This window comes from Miscanthus floridulus, chromosome 5 (assembly GCF_019320115.1).
Source record: "Miscanthus floridulus cultivar M001 chromosome 5, ASM1932011v1, whole genome shotgun sequence".
In the NCBI taxonomy this organism is placed as follows: Eukaryota; Viridiplantae; Streptophyta; class Magnoliopsida; order Poales; family Poaceae; genus Miscanthus; species Miscanthus floridulus.
Window position 1 is genome coordinate 27,383,238 of NC_089584.1, and position 18,892 is coordinate 27,402,129.

The window sequence follows — 18,892 nt, forward strand, 5'->3', positions numbered from 1 at the left end:
AAGAGGAGTGAAACTCGTATCGAAATGCGGTTATCAAAGTGCCACTAGATGCTTTAATTCATTGCACATGTATTTAGGATCTAGTGGAGTGCTAACACTCTTGAAAATATTTGTGAAAATATGCTAACACATGTGCACAAGGTGATACACTTGGTGATTGGCACATTTGAGCAAGGGTGAAGAAGATAGAGTCGAAGAGGAGTTAGTCGCGCTGGTTACAGAGTGACCGAACGCGTCCGGTATGTGACCGGACACGTTCGGTATTTTGGTGGCAGACTCAGCGACCGAACGCGTCCGGTCGCCACACCGGACGCGTCCGGTGTGAATCAGCAGGCACAGTGTTCGGCAGGGCAGTCGATCGGACGCTGGCAGCGTCTGGTCCGGTATCACCGGACGCGTTCGGTCATGAGTGGATGCTTACTGTACTCGACCGGACGCTGAGGCTCAACGTCCGGTCAGTTTCCATCATACGTGTCTGGTCGGCCCTGGTGGCTTACTGGACTCGACCGGACTCGGCGGCTCAACGTCCGGTCAAGTGTGTTTGAGCATCCAGTCGTCAGCGAATGGGCAGCAACGGCTAGGCTGGTTTGAACAAGACACGTGGCAGTCTAGGAGCTACCAGACACGTCCGGTATGCCGACCGGACGCGTCCGGTATTCACGACCGGAGCGTCCGGTGCTGCGTCCGGTGCAGTGTGACCAGAGCGTCCGGTCGACACGCAGTCAGCCCATTTTTTGAGCCAACGGCTCTATTTGATGGGGGGCTTCTATTTAAAGCCCCTTGGCCGGCTCAAGCTATAACTCTTGCACATTTTCATTGACATAGCAACCTTATGAGCTTAACCAAAGCACTCCCACTCATCTCCATCATTGATTCATCATATTTGTGAGATTGGGAGAGAATCCAAGTGCATTGCTTGAGTGATTGCATCTAGAGGCACTTGGTATTCGTGTTGCGCTGCGGATTTCGCTTGTTTCTCTTGGTGGTTGCCACCACCTAGACGGTTGGAGCAGCGGTGAAAGATTGGCATGAGTTGGTGATTGTTTGTGGCCATCTCCGGTGATTGTAAGGGGAGTTGTACCTTCCCCGGTGGAGTGCCAAAAGGTAACTCTAGTAAATTGCTCGTGTCATTGAGTTACCTCACTTGTGGGTCAGTTCTTACGGTGTCCTATCGTGTGGATGAGGTTTGTGAAACACCTCTTAGCCGCCGAACCACGAAGTGTTGGTCGACACAACGGAGACGTAGCGTGTTGACAAGTACGTGAACCTCGGGAGAAAATTGATTGTCTCTTGTCTTTGGCATTCTCCCGGTGATTGGCTATATATTCATCTTGTGATTGGTTTATCCCCTACACGGTGGTATAATCACCCTACTCACTTATTTACATTCGTGCAAACTAGTTGATACAAGCTCTTTAGTGTAATTAGAATTGAGAGCTTGCTTTATTATTTACATTCATCTAGTTGAGCTCTTTAGAGTAGCAAGTTTGAGAGCTCTTAGTGAGTAGTTACATAGCAAGTTTGTGTGCCTAAGTAATTATTGCAACTAGAATTGTTGATAGATGGCTTGCAACCCTTGTAGAGCTAGAGCAAGTTTGCATTACGCTATTTGTCTTACTAATCAAATTGCTCTAGTTGATTTGTAGAATTTTAAATAGGCTATTCACCCCCCCCCCCTCTAGCCATATTAGGACCTTTCAGCGATGGCATAGATGGCCAACAGGCCAGCCCAGCCCGGCATGGCATGGGCCGATAGGGTTCGGGCCGGCACGACACGCCGTGCCTCATTGTAGGGGACCGTGACGACTAAGAGGGAGTGAATTAGGCAACTTAAAAAACTACTTCTAAACTATGCCCTCTTATTCTAACCCTAGCAAAAACCTATGCAATAGATAAACTATCCAAATTTATAAACACCACGCACTTTCAGGATTTGAACCAACGACGGTTAGTTCGAGCCCCGGCCGTGCGGCAGCGCGACATGGCAGTTGGTGAAGCAGGCATCAGCTATCAGGGCATCAGGCGGCGACGGAGGCGGCTGCAGAAGGCAATACCCTGGGGCGAGGGCGCGAGACCTTGAGGGGCTGAGGAGGTGGCGGTGCCGCGGATTGCCCATGCCGCCATGCGCCCATTCAAGCCCACCGCCGGCGCCTGCAGCATCGCCTCATGCCTCGCCGGCGCCTTCACGCCGGCGGACGCGCGCATGGTCAAGGCAGGCTCCGACCCATCCACCTACTGCCTCGAACTCCACTTCAACCATCTCGTCTCCTCCGACCGCCTCGCGGCCGCCGGCAAGGTGCTCGACCAGATGCCCGAGAAGAACACCCTCTATCTCAGATCACTCAACCGCCTCGAACTCCACCTCAACTACCTTGTCTCCTCCGGCCGCCTCGCGGCTGCACGCAAGGTGCTCAACCAGATACCCGAGAAGAGCACCCTCTACCTTAGATTCCTCAACCACATTCTCTTGGGATGCTCCAGGTCCTGCGACCTCGCTGCCGCCAAGGCGCTATTCAGCGCCGCGGCTTGCCGCAACACCAAAACCTGGACAATCATGATGAGCATGCTCCCTGCGGATGGCCGTGGCTCCGATGCCGTGTTGTCGCTCTTCCGAGACATGCTCAGGGAGGGCGAGGCGCCCAACGATGTCACCGTCACCACTGTGCTCAACGTGCCTGGCTGCTATGTCGGGACACTCCATCCCGTGGTCACCAAGCTTGTGCCTCGTTTAGTTGGCGAAATTTTTGGCGAAATGGTAATGTAGCACTTTCGTTGTTATTTGGCAATTAGTGTCTAATCATAGTCTAATTAGGCTTAAAAAATTCGCCTCGTGAATTTCGTCTAAACTGTGTAATTAGTTTTATTTTTTATTTATATTTAATGTTTCATGCATGCGTCCAAAGATTCGATGTGACGGGGAATCTTGAAAAATTTTACAAAATGGAGAGAACTAAACAGCATCTTGGCTTTGGCGCCAGTGTTGTCATCTGTAACACGCTGCTAGATGTGTACTGCAAGCAAGGATTCATTGCTGCTGCTCAGAGTCTTCCTGGAGATGCCACACAGGGACACCATCACGTACAATGCCATGATGATGGGCTGCTCCAGGGAGGGGCTGCACGGGGAGGCACGAGAGCTATTTGCTGTTATGCGACGTGAGGGCGTTGACACCAGCCACTTCACGTTCTCAAGTTTGCTAACCGTAGTGACAGGTATGGTTGATCTCCACCTTGGGCGTCAGATCCATGGTCTCGTTGTCAGGGCCAACCCATCACGTAATGTCTTTGTCAACAATGCATTGCTTGATTTCTACTCGAAATGTGACTCCCTTGGTGATCTGAAGCAGTTGTTTGATGAGATGCCAGAGCGGGACAATGTTTCATATAATGTGATGATATCTGCCTGTTCTTGGAACCGATGTGGTGGCATGGCTTTGCAGTTGTTCAGGGATATGCGGACACTCGGCTTTGACAGGCAGGCCTTACCATATGCTAGCTTGCTCAGTGTAGCTGGGGCACTGCCTCACATTAAGATTGGGGGACAAATACATGCACAATTGATCCTTCGTGACCTTACTTCAGAGGATTTCGTGGGAAATGCCCTGATTGACATGTACTCAAAATGCGGTATGCTAGATGCTGCAAAGACTATTTTTTGCATACAAAAGTGACAAAACTGCCATTTCCTGGACCGCGTTGATAACTGGGTGTGTCCAGAATGAGGAAGCATTGCAACTATTCTCTGACATGAGAAGAGCTGGTCTAAGTCCTGACAGGGCGACATGTTCTAGCATCACGAAGCTGTCACATAACTGATCAATTTATAAGAGCACAAGTAAAAAAACAATCGTCGAAACGATCAAATTCTCGCACTTGAGCCCATATAAACCCGGTAGTCAACTGAAACCTCGAAGGATTTCAAACCAACTTGCATATAACTAAGATCACAGTAATTCAACGTAACTTATCATATGTTACAACATTTCACAGACGGTTTGCAAATAGATTATATCACCTCAGAGTCATCGTTATTACAAAACAGGTCTTGTAAAGTATGCGGAAGCAAATAGTTTAACTTACACACCCAAGTTCAAATACAAATACTGGTTTGCTGATCATAACCCGCAAAAGCATTCAGATAAGAGAAACATCGATCATGCCCATGATCTAGTCTTCGTCACCCGCCGGGTGGAGACAATACTTACAGAAGCCCTGATATACAGCTTGTTCATTTGGCTGTGGCTTATCGTAAACGATCGTAAATTTCCAGCCGGAACAGTATTTTTCTCTCACACAAACCAGCCAGCAGTACTTCTTCACGAACCAGCAACGATACGAACCAGCCAACCGAACAGGCTGATAGAAGGTCATCTGCAACAAGAGGGGATAAACCCTGAGTACGAGAATGTACTCAGCTAGACTTATCCGTCGAAAACCAAAACAATTGACACCAAGGATCATGCATAGCTTAATTTAGTGGATCTGGCTGACACTTTCTTTTTGCGGAAAAGTATAAGTAATAATGATCAACTCTTAACCTGAACTAGCAGTGACTTTTAGCCATTAACCTGTCATCTATATTAGCATCTGTACTAAGCAATCATTTGATTAAGATGCAAACATTAATAACCATATCAGGTATAAATCGTGGCAACATTATCATCATCGTCCATTTAACCATATCGTTAAATTAATTGAATCTACGTTGCCGCTGCTCAGTCAAGTTCTCACTATCCGGGAGAGACGGCGATTCGAATCGATTCCTATCCAGCTGGAGGGGTATTACTAACGCAAACCTTGCTTCCCCCGTCAGGGTCGCAAACAAGTCACCGTTGGTACAATTCAAGAGTCGTGAGTCCGAACAGTGCCGCAAAATCAGAGAACCACTCTGCCATGAGTGTTCGGTGACTTAACCCGCCCTTAGGCTTACGCTAATGGCTCCCCGCACATCCTTACTTCCATCCAGATTACGGACTCCTGCTCGCGTCCCCGGCCTAAATCGAGCTACTAGGCTTCGCGGTCAGAACAACTTATCCGGCCAGCTAAGTGCTAGACTGTGTTCAACATGACATAAGGACGTACAGTGTATCGGTCCTTAAACAACACAGACGGAGTCACTATGTCCAAACCTACACAAGACTCCGTCTAGTCTTAATTCATTATTAACATGGTTCTTTTCCACGACAGCAAATATAGTCAACCGTGATCCACCTCATCCTAAAGCTCGCAGGTGACAGGAAATCATCTGACTTCTACCGCACTAAAGGCTAAGCATTTAACCCGTTCTTAAACTTAAATAGGATTCCAGTGCGATATCTGGACAAGGATGGATATATAATGCAACAATTAGTTCCAACCAATTCCTATACTTAATGCATCGTCAATAAATAAAAGATACTCAAGGTATTTATAAAAACATGGGAAACTTAATATGCTCCGGGGCTTCCTTTCAGGAAAGAGGAAGGACGGTGGTCAGGGCACTCGGACAACTCCTCCTCGACGGCTGCTCCGTCGATTTTCTGCACCTCGGGCTCCTCCTGGCTCGCTCTCTCGAATTCCAGCAGCGTCACTCCCTCCGGCACACCTATTGCATGTATGCGCACGATAAATATTATGAATGCACATGAACAAAGTTAGAAATACTTGGGGAATGCATATGCTTACTACAGTCCACATTTTCCAACTTAGGCTCTATTCAAATCACTTTAACTTATCAAGTTTATACAATCTAATGTATAATTGCTCATCTTCAGTTAAGGACCTAGCACCTGCACCTAAGCATGTTCTCAAGTTAGGCTAGCACCTAAACAATCAACAAGAACATTGCAACAAAGCATGCCCACAAACATTCATATTTCAGCGAAACAGAGACTATACAGCGGTATGGTAAACTGACCATAACTGAAGATCTACAATTCTAAATGACATGCAACAAGACAATTTGGAAAGATTATGAAATCACCTACAATTTATTTTTAGACCTCAAGGCATGATTCCAACCTTTACTAGGTCAAATTTACAGAATTACATGATCAGGTCCAAACAAGACAAAGAACAAGCAACTCTGTGATCCAACTTTGAATGACCATAACTCCTAAACTACTAGGCCAAATGCCACCAAATTTTGACAGGAGCTAGATACATAAGTTATCTACAACTTTTGTATTCACCACATTCCCAGCAAACCAAAATATCATGGGGAACTTTGTAAAGTCCCTAGAACTGTCCAGAGAGACATAATACCAGGAAATATTTATTAACTTACGTTGCAAACAAATAATTGGACAAAACCAACTCTACTCACTTATCTCACATGTCAGAAGAACACCAAAAAGTAAATTGCTCACCACCAATTAATTTCTTTTAATGCCTTTCTTAATTTATTTAATTAATTAGGAGAAATGATAAACATATATGAAAACTACACCATTTAATCTACAAAAATTACAGTAGCTACCACATGCTCCAAGTAGACTACTATAAAAATTTCACATCATTTGAGTAAGTATAACATCCTACACAAAAATGACAAGACATAAAGGCTTAAAATGACATAATTAGGAAACCCTAGTGAAAAGTGTCAAGCAACCGATTTTATATTTTTCCTAGCATCCTTAAGGTACTAGGACATTCCCCACAAAATTTCATGGTCATTGGATTCCTAGATAAATTACAAAAATTCACACAAGGATCATTCAATGATAAAAGGAAAATCTATAATTCAAAAACTATACATGCAATGATTCTTAAATTTTTACCAGAGCTTATACTAAGCAAGAATAGCTCACCAACAAAATTTCATAATATTTGGAGCACAGGAACTCCAGATATAATTTAAACAAGTTTGCATGCATTTAAAAACACATTTCAAGTTCCTATTTAATTCATCCAAAAATTCCACTACAAGTGTTCATGTTATATTTTTCCTAAATACTAAACTTCACTATGATCCTAACAAAATTGGAACCACCCAATTTGGATCTACAAAACTGGAGATACAAATTTTACAAAACAGCATTCAAAACTGGAAATATTTGAACTAGCTTCTAATACTTAGTCACTGACAAGCGGGGCCCTCGGGTAAGATGACCCTACCAGTCAGCGAGAGGAAACAGGGGAGGCGGCTGCGACGGCGCGGCAGCGGCGAAGCTCGCCGACAGCGGCTTCACCGGCGACGAGGAGGGTACCTCCGTGGCCGCCTCGATCTCCCGCATCATTGACCTACTCATCCTAAGCTCTAGCGGGCTCTAGGTAGGGCGGCCATGGCGCATGGCGGCTCGGCGGAGCTCCGGTGACTGAGCTAGCGACGGCGAGCCTCCATTGTCTCTTCCGAGCTAGGTATGAGCTTCACGAGATCACAACAGAGCTAGCAAAGAAGAAAAAGGAGGATGAGAGGGATCCTAGCTATCCCGACCACGGCGGCCTCGAACTCCGGTGAGGTCGCACTCATGGCGGTGGCGGTGGAAGTGGCAAATGTGCCATCACCTCGACTCGATAGGCTCAGCTAAGAGGTGGAGGAGGTAGAGGAGGACACGGTGGAGCTTTGGGCTAGCTGGAGCTAGGTAAGACGCGACAGCGAGCGAGAGTGAGCTCAACGAGGCAATGGCGACGGCGGCGGTTGTTCTTCTCTGTGCTACGGACGCGCGCGAGAGGGAGGAAGCGACTGAGAGCGAGCGGAGAGGCAGCAGGCGTCCTTCTCTTTACGTCGGCTAGCGTGCAGCGTGGTCAGGGCCAGCCGAGCGCGTAGCGGCCACGCGGCGGCAACGGCCTGTGGCCGGTCGGCCACTGTGCCGGTCTGAAATTCCCGATTCAGTGCCCACGGTGACGACTGACAAAGCAAGTTCATCGCTCCATATCTCCTAAACCGTGATGATTCAGCTCATGGCGTAGTTGACAAAGTTGTAGTACTAAGTGAGATCTTCAACTTTGCCAATTGGAGCTCGAGCTAGTTCGGCTTGGTTAGGGAGCTACAACGTGAACAAGTCGGGTACATGAAACTGAAATCCAGTCTTCACACTTAGAAAATTTCTAAGTGTTGAATACAACCCCAAAACTGACTTGTGGGACCTTTTTGAGCATGTTGTGCACATTTTCATGACTTGGCTTCTAAACAAAGTTTGTTCCTTATAAAAGTTGCTACAACTTTGCTTTAGGTTGCTCAGACATGCAAACATTCTAAGCTACACTTTTTAAACAGTCAAACTCAGGAGCTCTAGGGGTCCATAATGGTCAAACCATGACTTGGGAACCTAATTAGGCAAAATGATCAACATGAACATTGTTCCTAATGACATTCTAAGTATAACTAAGGTTCTTAGGAGAATAATTAGCCACACCACACATTGGTCACACCAAAATCAAGCATTACATGTACTGAAACAAGGAAAAACAAGTGAGATGTTACCTTTGTTTCAAAGTCATGTTTCACATGTTTTCATGATTTTGTTGCATAGTACTAACTAACCATGTTTCACTAAAGTGAGTTGCACATGTTGCACTTGAGTGTTGCACACTATTCATTTCATAAAACAAACACACATGAAATGTAACAATATGTTGCAATGTTTCGAAAACATGTTTCATGCAATATAAGCTCATGAATGGATGAATGATGCTCATGTTCATGAAATGCAAGTGCAAATGTGGAAGCCAAACACCTGGGGTGTTACAATGAAGTCTTCCTCAAGCCTGGCAGTGATTGGGATTGGAAGGCAATTGCATGCTTACCTCACAAAATCAGGCCAAAATGCGGTATGCTAGATGCTGCAAAGACTATTTTTGCATACAAAAGTGACAAAACTGCCATTTCCTGGACCGCGTTGATAACTGGGTGTGTCCAGAATGGGCAGAATGAGGAAGCATTGCAACTATTCTGTGACATGAGAAGAGCTGGTCTAAGTCCTGACAGGGCGACATGTTCTAGCATCATGAAGTCTTCCTCAAGCCTGGCAGTGATTGGGATTGGAAGGCAATTGCATGCTTACCTCACAAAATCAGGCCACATGCCCAGCGTGTTCTCAGGTAGTGCCCTTCTTGATATGTATGCAAAATGTGGCTGTTTGGATGAAGCCATCAGAACATTTAATGAGATGCCCGAGAAGAATTCCATCACGTGGAATGCTGTAATTTCAGCATATGCGCAATATGGACAGGCAAAGAATGCCATCAGGATGTTTGACAGCATGCTTCATTGTGGTCTTTGTCCAGATCCAGTCACTTTCTTGAGTGTGCTAGCAGCCTGTGGTCATAATATGGTCTTGCGGAAGAATGCATGAAATACTTTGACCTGATGAGATATAGCATGTCACCCTGGAAGGAACACTATTCTTGTGTTATTGATACCTTGGGTCGGGCAGGCTGTTTCGATAAAATTCAGAAAGTGTTAGATGAGATGCCATTTGAGGATGATCCAATAATATGGAGCTCCATTCTTCACTCGTGCAGGATCTACGGAAACCAGGATTTAGCTACAGTGTCTGCTGAAAAATTGTTCACTATGGTGCCCACAGACGCGACTGCCTATATATGTCATACTGTCCAACATATATGCTAAAGCTGGTAATTGGGAAGGTGCTGCACGTGTGAAAAAGATTATGAGAGATAGAGGAGTTAAGAAAGAGTCGGGTACCAGTTGAGTTGAAATCAAGCAAAAGATCTACATGTTCTCTTCTAATGATCACACCAACCCAATGATAGATGAGATTAAAGAAGAGCTTGAGAGGTTGTAGGAAGAGATGGATAAACAAGGCTATGAGCCCGATACTAGCTGTGCCTTGCGTATGGTGGATAATAACGAAAAGTTGGAGTCACTGAAATACCAGTGAGAGATTGGCCATCACATTCAGTTATTTTTCCCCTCTCGCCCCCGCGTCGCTCCCCCACGCGGGCGACACGGATGGACGCACCCTCCCAAACCCTAGCAGACGCCCTCCCCTCCCCCTGCCACGCCGCCGCCGGAGCTGGCCGCCGGCATGGCCACGCGGTTCGCGTAGGATGGCGGTGGCGGGGCTCCTCCTCTCCTCGCGATTTGGTGGTGCAGGTGACAGCGAGCCGGCGGCTCTCCTCCCACACGGGCTGTGTGGAGCCTGGCGGGGGCGTCCACCACGGCTGTTGGCGGTGCCGGCTGGTTCCGGCTGGCGCGTGGGGACGGCGGCGGATCCCCTTCTCCCTCGCCCGTCCCTTCCTCCAGACTTGGCGGTGGCGGCGGCGTTGGCCCGGATCGTTGGATCGAGTCCTGGGCGGTTGGATCCGGTGTCCACGCGGCCGGATTTGGAGCTCTGGCGCCTGGACCCGGCACTCTCTCGGAGGGCTGGCGAGGGCGGTGGCTGGCCAAGGCGGAGGCGGCGGCGACAGCAAAAGGTGTTGGCACCGGTGCTCTATTGCCGGTTCTGACGCCACTAGGCAGGGGGCGGCGCCCACGGGGGTGGGGCACGTGTCTGGTGGTGGCTGACGTCGGGTCGCAGCGTCGGCAGCACGTGCCAAGAGCCGACGACAGCGGCCGGCTGAGGCATTGGTCGTGCGGCGGTGTTTCGTGAGCAGCGGAGTCAAGTCCGGCTCCGCGTTGCCCGGCCGGAGGGGGTGACGACCGACGCAACTGTGCGGCTGCTGCGTGCAGCCGGCGCATCGAGGCCCCTCTAAAGGGGTTACTGTGGAGCGGTAGGACAACGGCGAAGGCAGTGATGGATGGCAAGGGGCCTTGCTTCTTGGCCCGACGTTCGTGCTAGAGGACTCCTTGGGTGAAAGCCTAGCGACGGCGACACCTGTGGGTGCCGCTTTCCCTGTTGGGGGCGTCGTGTATCCCCTCTAGCATTATCATCCAAGGGTGAAAGCCCGGTCGACGGTGGCGCCATTGGCGTCGTACCTTCCTGAAGGCGTCGCGTTTGGATTTTGTCGTGGCCTCGATGTCTCCTCGGTGATTGTTCTTTGCTTCTTGGCGCCTCGATGACGCGTGGAGGCGGGTCTTGCTGCGAGAAGTCAAAGCTGCTGCGTCAGGGACGTGGCTCGGCAACGATGACACGCGGCGAGCCCCCACCTTCATCGTAGGCTGGGTCTGCTAGGGGTCGGCAAGCGCCGAAGGCGAGGCGTGTGGCCGTGATTGGAAGTCGGAGCTGCTCTTTGCAGGGTGCTTGAGCTTGGCAACGATGATCGGTTGCGGCCACTTGCTTCGGGCTCGTTGGTGGGTGGCTTGCGTGTGGACTGCCATGAGAAGTCGGAGTTGCTGGCGTCTTCAGCCATGCTCAGCAACGATGACCCATGGTAGTGTGCCGTGTTAGTGCTCAGCTGCGTCGTGTGGGTTGGTTAGCCTATCGGGTGCCTTTTTTAACATCCCGTTGGCTAGCCCTCTTGTACATAAATTCTTTCGTCTGCCTTTGTTTCAAAAAAAAAAAAAGAGATTGGCCATCGTGTTTGCCTTGATTAATACCCCACCAGGGACACCAATTACGGTTATGAAGAACTTGAGTGCCTGCCTAGATTGTCATGCTGCCATCAAGATGATATCGAAGATTGTGAACAGAGACATTATCGTAAGAGACTCACGCAGGTTTCACCATTTCAAGGATGGGTTTTGCTCTTGCAGAGACTACTGGTAGGAACTTGGCTGGCTGCCTAGTTAGATGAACAATATAAGTTACACACTGAAGGTCGACAGGAACACATATTTCAGGTATAGTGTATGTACTAATGATAAACCGAACGTAGTGCTGTTCTTCGCATCACCATTATGGTGCAATGTTGTTAATGGTATTTAAGTTCCTCAGTTTTATTTTCGGGGACAAAAAGGTATCAATGGTTTTCTATTGCATTTGCATCCATGTCGATGGACCATGGAGGAGTGGAAGTGAATCTGAGATCCATATCCATTTTGCCATTTCAAACAAGGCTTCATGTATTTAAGGTGTGAAATTGTTCCCATTGTAGTTTCCCAAATTTAACCACACATAATAATTGCTGAATCTGAAAATTTCCTGCGTCTGTGAATTTCTATTGCCGCGTTCCTGTCAAGAAAAAAAAATTCTCTGGTCACATTGATATTCCTAGTGATTCAACTGTAGTTCCTGCTGAGTTTGACTACAAGCCAAAAGTCGCATTACGCAGATTCTTAAAATCATGGTATATAGATTTCTATGCATTTATAGTTGCCATTGTCTTAACTTTGAATACCTTCCCTTTTCTTTACTGTACCTGAAGACTTTTATGGTTTGCGCAGAACTGAAGACAACCCTGAACCATTTGCTGTTGAAACTTGAGTCATAACCACAGTGGTACTTGGCTCAGTTGTAATTGACGTATTCAAGGCGAACAAAGGGTTGTTATCATTCAGCCTTGAGGCCTGACAGGTTAATGCCTTTAGTTTTGAAGATACACTTTTAGCTGCGATTGTTTCTCTCTTGAGAAGGATGTGTTCCACTGGAAATCCATGATGAAGGAGGTTTTATGTACACTTCTCCTGGTAGCATGAGTAGCTTGTAGCATGACAGCTTATACTGTGTTTGCTAGTCTTTGTTAGAAGAGAAATGTCAACTATGGTGAGAAAAGTAAAAAAGTCAGGCACAACTTTCCAAAAGTAAAAAAAAAACAAATATGGTCACATAATAGAGTGTCTGCTGTCTGCATATATTTCGAGCATTTTCCCCCCAAGACATAATAGTATGAGTGCTACTTCCTTCACACACACAAAAAAAGTATGGGTGTTACTTGTCTGATAATAAAAATGGGATGTTTTAGTTTATCGGATATTCCATGGATGGGTGAATTATGGTGCCTCCATCAGTGTCGACTCTACGCATTCTTTGGAAATTCGAAATTCAAAAAAAGGAAAGAAAATCTTGGTACCGGCCTGGAGAAAAATATCTTTGCTTGTTTGGAGGCATTGGTGCTGATCTAAAAAATCCGTGGACTGTAGCGAATTCGGTTAGGCAAGGTCTGAACGGCCGGCCAGCCGCACCCTGGTCCTGGTGGGGTTGAGGACTTGAGCTTGAGGCTGAGGCTAAAAGCTAACCAAGCGGTCTGTGATGGAGCACGTCAGTCACACAACTCACAAGATTTTACAGCGTTGCGACTCGATCGCTGTGGAGTGTGGACTCGGATTTTCCTTTTTCTTTGATGATGATGAGGAATGCGGACCAGCAGCCTAGCAGAAATTAGAGCAAAGGTTGACAAAACGTAGTATTTCTAGTGGACCAATAGTGTGCTATGCGTGCGCACGCTCACACCTTTTTTTTCTATAATTTTTTTTCCCTTTTTTGCTGCAAAAACTACCCAGAGCAGTAAATAGCCACAGTTACCAGCTGACCTCTCTCTCGATTCCTTGGGCCGCCTGGTGGCTTTCTTCTTGGTCTCGTTCCTTCGGCTGGACACCTGTGGCCACGGCCGCGCTGCTTGCCTTGACTTGCTCTCGATTCGTGGGCATGGCGGCTTCGCCGGCTTGTGCTCCAGGCCTCATCTCTTGCCCCACGCTCCCTCCGCAGCCCGTTATCTTCCGCTGCTACTGGGCCCAAAAGCCCTCCTACGCGTCGTCCACCTCCAGGCGCCCGCGCCGCAGGGGGTTCGTTCCGGTTGCAGCTGCCTCCACCCGCACCTCCCCTGCGGCCGCTCGGGGCCTCGACGCGGACGACTTCCGCCACCCGCTCGACAAGCAGGCTAGCTTTCCTTGATTTGACAAAATCTTTTCTTTCTGTCCACGTATAATCATCGATTGCGGCTGCGGATGATAGATGAAGTTCCTGTCTTCTGAAAGAGAAGCCCTTTTTTTTCTTGTTTCACAGAATACTTTGCTGCTAAGAGCGATTCCTGGGCTCAACGACATAGGCAAAGCTTTGTTAGGTCGCTCACTCACATTTCTCCCTCAGCGTTACCAATCCATCTCAACGTAGTATCCTCAACGATTCATTCTTGCTTTCTTTTGCTACTGCAGGACCTGTCTCGGAGCAAGTTATGGTCCTCCAGAACATTGGAACATCAGTTCTCGTCTCCCCAAACCAGGTCCGATCTGCCTGTCGCATTAATCAACTCAATGTATTCTGAACTTCTGCACGCTGATAACACGCTTGACTGACTGATATCATTGACTTCTGTTGTTTCCGGACCTTATAGTTTGTTGTTTTGTCTATCACCACACCCTACAGGTTACTGTAATTCAGGGAACTAATGATTTGTTTCTCTCTTCAGCTTCCAGATCTCCACCAACTGCTGGCTGAGGCTGCAACGCTCTTGAACACGGAAGCTCCTGACTTGTACATAAGGCAGAATCCTGTTCCAAATGCTTACACCTTAGCAATCAATGGCAAAAAACCATTCATCGTCGTTCACACAAGCCTTGTGGAGCTGCTTACTCCAAAGGAATTGCAGGTGCTGTTGTGTCTAAACAAACTCATCAACTGACAATGTCTAGATGAACAATCCAAATAAGAATTATTATTTGCTTACCTAGTGTCTGAATGCATTGATTACTCATCATATAGGATTTGTTTCAATTAGGCTGTTTTGGCTCATGAGCTGGGTCACCTCAAGTGCGATCATGGTGTGTGGCTCACTTTCGCCAATATACTCACAATGGGAGCATACACTGTCCCTGGTAGACCATCTAACCACTTATATCTCATTAGAAGGGTAGGCTATGTACCTACACTTCATTTCAACCGCATCTCATGGTAAGTGCATGCACTTTCTTCAGGTTTTGGCATGGTTGCTGGCTTCCTGGAAGAGCAGCTATACAGATGGCTACGAGCTGCAGAGCTGACTTGTGACAGGGCAGCTCTTCTTGTTGTGCAAGACCCAAAGGTACCTTCAGTCTGAAACTACCTCATTTTTTAAAGTTGATTTGTATTGAACATGAGGTATAGGCGTATAGCAGAATAGCTAGCAATGCTACTCTTCTATCTTTGATTTTGCTCTGGAAGTGGACTTTTTGCATGGTGCGGTCATGGATTATATATGACTCTTAGCAAAAGTAGAGGTTCGTGTAGTTTTCATCATCCAAGTAACAATTTTTAGTGCATAGAAAGAGCAGCTGTTCTTCAAATTCGAAGAAAAGGAGCAGCTGCTAGTGAATTTAACATATAATGCATCCATGCTTACTCTACAAGTTGGTATCTTCACCTAATACTAAACTCTTGATTGTCGAGAGGTAGTCATCTCCATTCTTGACTGTCTGAAAATACAAATAACTGTCTTCCGTTGTAATGCTTATCCTGCAAGTCTGTGTCATCACTTGATACTTATTCTTCATTGTCAAGAGGTTGTCATCTCTGTTCTGATGAAATTGGCCGGAGGATGCCCATCTCTTGCCGACCAGCTAAACGTGGATGCCTTCTTGGAGCAAGCTCGTTCCTACGACAAAGCTGCATCGAACCCAGTTGGGTGGTACATCCGGTTAGAACTGTTATCACTTGAACCATGATTGGCGACATTAGTGTTGTGGAAATGAGCATGTGTTGTATGACATCTCTTTCTCAATCTCTTTACATGCTGCAGGAACGCGCAAACCAGAGAGCTTTCACACCCTTTGCCTGTGATGCGAGCCTGCGAGATTGATGAGTGGTCAAGAAGCCAGGAGTACAAGACCATAATGCAAAAAATGCTTCAGCTGGAGCTAAACAGAGTATAGTTAGTGGCAACACATACGAAAAGGTTTGTTGACCAAATCGCACATGTTTCTTTGCAAGGATTTAGCTTCAAATCATGACTATTCTTTTGCTCTATATCTGATCATGAGTTTGCGTTTTCCTCCTCCTGGGTGGCTCGGCACCAAATTTTTTCAGGACTGTAGAGTTTGTAGCTTGTGTATGGAAGGTAATGTCTGTATTTGGTGAAGGCTGGTGCTGCTGGAAAACAGATACAAGCATAGACATACTGTATATATTTGCAGTTGAATTTAGTTTCCTTGTATATGCTGTCTTTTTTCTTTCTTTCTGTCACAGTGCAATACTGTAACTAGAATAGAATGAATAAAAGTTTATTTGAGTTGCCGGATAACTGGAAGGATCCGCATGATTAGTCTTTCTAAGTCTGAGTCGCGTGACAGTGTCATGCATAAGAGACTAGGCTATTGTGACTTGGGATCAGGAAGCTACGCCTAGTAATTGAGCTTGGCAAGAAAATCAGGATAATCTTGGCCATTTGGGTTCCGATCCTCCTATCCAGACAGAGCAACAGAGGCTTAATTTGGTTCTCAAACAGATTTTAATTTCGTCCCATCCAGATTTTGGCCTCCCGTTACTCTTTAAGAGGTGGACAAAAAGATTGAACCTGGCTTGAATTGGCCTAATTCTGGTGTATTTTGGCTCACATTTGGATGCATTTCGTCTTGGGGGACACTGGTTGTGGCTGGACCAACCGACTGGCCGAGAAAGGCCACACCTGTCCGGCGGTCCCGCCGCCTCCACCCGGGGAGCAGCTGCTTGCAGCCACTGGCACTGCAGTCTGCAGAGGACAGCATTTTCGTTGTTATTTAGTAATTAGTGTCCAATCATAGTCTAATTAGACTTAAAAGATTCGTCTCATGAATTTCGTCTAAACTGTGTAATTAGTTTTATTTTTTATTTATATTTAATGTTTTATGCATGGCGTCTAGAGATTCGATGTATCGAAAAATCTTGAAAAATTTTGCAAAATGAAGTGCATAAACAGCACCCAAAGCCCAAAAGGCGGAAAGGCGATCAACACGTACGATAAAGATGGGGATGGCATTGGCATCGCCGTTGGCCATTGCCGCCGGTGTCACAGGTAGGTACACCGCTCCCCTTCCCTGCCTGCCTGCTCAAGTGCTCATCTACTGGTGCCCTGACTGTTTTGGCTCGATCCAACTCCGAGTCCGAGGTAGGGCTTGTTGCGTTCCAGGATGAGCTTCCTCGCTCCGTCGCCGCCGCCGCCGTCGCTCAAGGCAGCCGCGGGCGTTCCGGCGGCCGGAATCAGCATCCCGTGGCCGCGGCAGCGATTGGATGGTCTCCGTTTGCGAGCAGCCCCAGCAAGTCTTCCTCGGCTGGCATCAGTGGTATCATTTATCCTGGATTTCCTGTCCTCCGTTGCATCAATCATATACATGCCCAATGCGCAATCGGGTGGCTTTGATTGAAATCGCACGCAGCAAAGCGCGGTGCTGGACATCGAGGGCACGACGAGCCCTATCTCGTTCGTGACGGACGTGCTCTTCCCCTACGCCCGCGACAACGTCCGCAAGCACCTGGACGCCACCTACGGCACCCACTAGACCAACGACGACATCGCCCTGTTGCGCGCTCAGGTCAGCTTTCCCGTTCCCCGTCTCCCGTCATGCTGAATGCCGCTGCTGAATTGCATTGCTCAACAGCCAATGAACTTCGGCTCCTTCTGAAAGAGACCGGCTTGGAATCTTACAGGTCGAGCAGGACCTAGCCGAGGGCGTCGCCGGCGCCGTCCCGGTTCCGCCGGACGAGGCTGGAAAGGACAGCGTCATCGACGCTCTGGTCGCCAACGTGGAGGCCATGATCAAGGCGGATAGGAAAATAACCTCACTGAAGCAATTGCAGGTACTGATACTGATAACTGGCTACTTACTCTGTCTACTGACACTATCCGGCAATTCCTTCAGTTTCAGGTTGAAAATCTGGCCAGGTCAGATTCAGAACACCCTGAGATGATTTGATTCAGAACACCCTGAGATGATTTCTCATTTTCTCTTCATTGGTTGAAGGGCCACGTCTGGAGGACTGGGTTCGAGGGCCAAGAAATCAAGGGAGTGGTGTTCGATGACGTGCCACCAGCTCTCGAGAAGTGGCACGCGAGCAGCATCAAGGTTCTCGCTCCTCCTCTACTAATAAATTTATATATGTGGATACGTATACATTGATCATTCCAGAGCACATTTTACCATTTGTCATCAACCATATACACTGATTGTCAGCTCTTGCTGAACTTAGTTTGATTTACATATGCTTGCAGACATACATATATTCCAGTGGTAGCAGAGAAGCCCAGAGGCTTATTTTCGGGAACACTACCTACGGCGACCTTAGAAAGCACCTGTGTGGATTTTTTGACACGACAATTGGGTACGCTGTACAGCTAATATCACCTTCCGTTCATTGATTCATATCACTCTCTATGACTGTGATTGTTAATTTATCCTTTTGGCGTCTGCAATGAAGAACCAAGAGAGAAGCTCGCTGCTACTACGAAATCTGGCAGTCCGTTGGGGTAGATCGGCCGTCTCAGATATTGTTCTTGACAGATGTGTATCAAGAAGCCACAGCAGCACAGGCCGCAGGTGAGCTTCTCACCACATTTTTCCTTGCTAAAAATCCAACATGTACTACGAGAATATCTACCAGTTAGACAACTTAGATTCATGTACTAGGAGAACCATCCAATACGACTAAAATCCAACATGTAGATACAACACTTTTCCTTTGGGCAATTTTCCAACTATTGAAATTGCCAACCTCAGGGCAAATGGCAATTCACAAATCAAGTTGCACATCGATCACATCCATGTAGATGGCAATGGTCAAAATGTCAATCTTTCAGAAACTCATGCTGTCATGAATTGTTTAAACTTTTTACAGGCCTTGAGGTACTAATATCTATCAGACCTGGAAATGCGCCACTCCCTGAAAACCATGGGTTTGAGACAATCAAGTCATTTGCTGAAATCTTGACATGAAAGATGCATCTTCGACATGCCATATGCAGAAATTGTTATTTTAGATGGAAACAAACTAATTCCAGATTAGATATATGTAAACTAGCACAGTTAACAATATATAGCAAGTTAAAGGCAGACGGAATGGTTTGAAGACTTTTGATTGTGACTTGCTATGAACAAAAACAGGAAATACATAGATATTTCTTATTTCACAAAAAATCCTTGTGCTACAATGCATTTGTAGAAAGATCTATATATTGGGTGAAATGTG

General features: G+C 47.0%; 2 pseudogenes; both read left to right on the forward strand.

The window, feature by feature from the left end:
* The first annotated feature begins 1,960 nt into the window (after positions 1 to 1,960).
* Positions 1,961 to 12,306, forward strand: LOC136451843 (putative pentatricopeptide repeat-containing protein At2g01510; annotated as a pseudogene).
* A 1,355-nt stretch (positions 12,307 to 13,661) lies between these two features.
* On the forward strand, positions 13,662 to 18,774 carry LOC136454441 (uncharacterized; annotated as a pseudogene).
* The last annotated feature ends 118 nt before the right edge of the window (positions 18,775 to 18,892 follow it).